General features: G+C 48.8%; 1 pseudogene; it reads left to right on the forward strand.

Moving 5' to 3' along the window:
• Positions 1 to 2,134: 2,134 nt before the first annotated feature.
• Positions 2,135 to 2,252, forward strand: LOC126189378 (5S ribosomal RNA; annotated as a pseudogene).
• The last annotated feature ends 1,033 nt before the right edge of the window (positions 2,253 to 3,285 follow it).

The raw sequence follows: 3,285 nt of genomic DNA on the forward strand, positions 1-3,285 counted from the left end.
GCTTCATGGAGACGGTTGCGAATGGTCCTCGCCGATACCCCAGGAGCAACAGTGTCCCTAATTTGCCGGGAAGTGGCGGTGCGGTCCCCTACGGCACTGCGTAGGATCCTACGGTCTTGGCGTGCATCCGTGCGTCGCTGCGGTCCGGTCCCAGGTCGACGGGCACGTGCACCTTCCGCCGACCACTGGCGACAACATCGATGTACTGTGGAGACCTCACGCCCCACGTGTTGAGCAATTCGGCGGTACGTCCACCCGGCCTCCCGCATGCCCACTATACGCCCTCGCTCAAAGTCCGTCAACTGCACATACGGTTCACGTCCACGCTGTCGCGGCATGCTACCAGTGTTAAAGACTGCGATGGAGCTCCATATGCCACGGCAAACTGGCTGACACTGACGGCGGCGGTGCACAAATGCTGCGCAGCTAGCGCCATTCGACGGCCAACACCGCGGTTCCTGGTGTGTCCGCTGTGCCGTGCGTGTGATCATTGCTTGTACAGCCCTCTCGCAGTGTCCGGAGCAAGTATGGTGGGTCTGACACACCGGTGTTAATGTGTTCTTTTTTCCATTTCCAGGAGTGTACATTGCTTACAGAATATAAGTCATGTGGTAAGGATACATTACCGTTTCAAGTAAATGTGATGACTGGTGAGAGCAGGCGAGATACCACATAGACGCCTCACAGAAACGAAAACAACAAATTAACAGATGTGAACTATGTTACAACCGAGGAATTCAAGAGTCAAAAGTTCCAGAACGGAACGCAACTTCAAAAACGTTAAAAACATACGTTCTGACATAGCACATGGGAACTGTGTGATAGTGAAACTGTTGCGTTCATTGCAGCTTATGCGACAGACTACTATGTTTTCATCATTTCCGTGGAAGTGATCACATTCACATTCATACATACACTTAAATCGGGCAAGGAGGCATGTCTGACTCATTCATCGTAGGTCCTATCATGTAACACACGTACTGTCACTAATGCCGAGTATGACACACCAGGCCGTTGTGGCCCAGCGATTCTAGGCGCTTCAGTCCGGAACCGCACTGCTGCTACGGTCGCAAGTTCGAATCTTGCCTCGGGCATGGACGTGTGTGATGTCCTTAGGTGAGTTAGGTTTAAATTGTTCTAAGGCTAGGGGCTGTTGACCTCAGATCTTAAAGTCCCATAGTGGTCAGAGCCATTTGAACCATTTGAATGACACACCAGAAGTGTTTTATGGTGGATGACTCGATTGAATTGTCACCGTATCATCAAAAGTTTGCAGTTCCCATTCACCAAAGCTAATTGTTTTCGGCTAATAATAGAGTAGTTGTGCAGAATCAACTTTCATAATAGATCCCTTCCTTACTTCCGTACACCTCGCTGTTGTAAACGGCCGGCCGAAGTGGTCGTGCGGTTCTAGGCGCTACAGTCTGGAACCGAGCGACCGCTACGGTCGTAGGTTCGAATCCTGCCTCGGGCATGGATGTGTGTAATGTCCTTAGGTTAGTTAGGTTTAATTAGCTCTAAGTTCTAGGCGACTGATGACCTCAGAACAGGCGCTACAGTCTGGAACCGAGCGACCGCTACGGTCGTAGGTTCGAATCCTGCCTCGGGCATGGATGTGTGTAATGTCCTTAGGTTAGTTAGGTTTAATTAGCTCTAAGTTCTAGGCGACTGATGACCTCAGAAGTTAAGTCGCTCAGAGCCATTTGAACCATTTTTTGTTGTAAACTGGCGTTACACCACAACACAGACACAAATTTGAATACAGCGAACAGCGAAAAAAAATCGTTATAATAAATTTAAAAAAAAAGACACGAGGGAGTTGTGAACATAGTTCGGCCACCTTAGAGGCCAACGCCGTGACCTCTTAACCACGACGACGGTGCTTGTGCTGTACTCTCAATGTTTCACTTGTTAAACTTGGAACGTTCACTGCTTCTATTTTGCTTTTCTTCATTCTTCAGTACGCGTTCTCCCCGTTTTTATGCTTTGACGGGCCCTCTTACCATTAAGTCTGAGGGGAAGCTATAGGCAGTTTCCCTTGTGAGTCTCTCTTCGTGTTTTGCCGTCTCTCTTCATACACATCGATAGTACGAATATCGGACGAGACTAATTTGGGAGCGCTCCATACAAAGTGGGCAACGGCCTCGCCACAGTGGATACACCGGTTCCCGTCAGATCACCGAAGTTAAGCGCTGTCTGGCGTGGCCGGCACTTGAATGGGTGACCATCCGGGCCACCATGCGCTGTTACCACTTTTCGGGGTGCACTCAGCCTCGTGATGCCAATTGAGGAGCTACTCGATCGAATAGTAGCGGCTCCGGTCAAAGAAAACCATCATAACGACTGGGAGAGCGGTGTGCCGACCACACGCCCCTCCTATCCGCATCCTCAGTGAGGATGACACGGCTGTCGGATAGTCCCGAGGGGCAACTTGTGGCCTGAAGACGGAGTGCCATACTAAGTGCACATAAAATTCAGCTTCAAAAACCATTTTGTTTGTAACGGGGAAGAAATAAACGACTTCGGTCTGTAATGGGCATCGCATAAAAGACGTGACGACCAGTCATTTTTTGAGATGATTCCGGCTACTCAATGCGTAAACGAATTTGCAGGTATCTTCCGAAGCACTAGAGAAAATGTTGCTGACGACTCTTGCAAGAGAGACCTGGTATAACTGTATATCACCTGAAGATGGGTCAAAACCCAAAAGGTGTATTCCAATTTGTGGTGTCACCGCCAGACACCACACTTGCTAGGTGGTAGCTTTTAAATCGGCCGCGGTCCGCTAGTATACGACGGACCCGCGTGTCGCCACTGTCAGTAATTGCAGACCGAGCGCCACCACACGGCAGGTCTAGAGAGACGTACTAGCACTCGCCCCAGTTGTACAGCCGACGTTGCTAGCCATGGTTCACTGGGAAATACGCTCTCATTTGCCGAGACGATAGTTAGCATAGCCTTCAGCTACAGTTGCTATGACCTAGCAAGGCGCCATTACCAGTATAGATATTGCGATTCTATTAATGTATCATCAAGAACGATGTTCTACAAATGTTGATTAAAGTTAAGTATTCCAGAAGCTACGTACTTTTCTTTATAGCATTCATTACGTATCCTGTTTCAGACCTCACACCAGCCTGCGTGAGCTTATAGCGTGCATTTCGGTCTCCTCCAACAAAACAGTGTTGGCACGTCTGCCGACACTTCACAATTAATGGAGATTTTCTTTTAAAAAAGAAGCTTGTAGGTGTCTTTATTCAAGAAATTTAATCCACAACCACGGAG

This window comes from Schistocerca cancellata, chromosome 5 (genome assembly GCF_023864275.1).
Source record: "Schistocerca cancellata isolate TAMUIC-IGC-003103 chromosome 5, iqSchCanc2.1, whole genome shotgun sequence".
Lineage (NCBI taxonomy): Eukaryota > Metazoa > Arthropoda > Insecta > Orthoptera > Acrididae > Schistocerca > Schistocerca cancellata.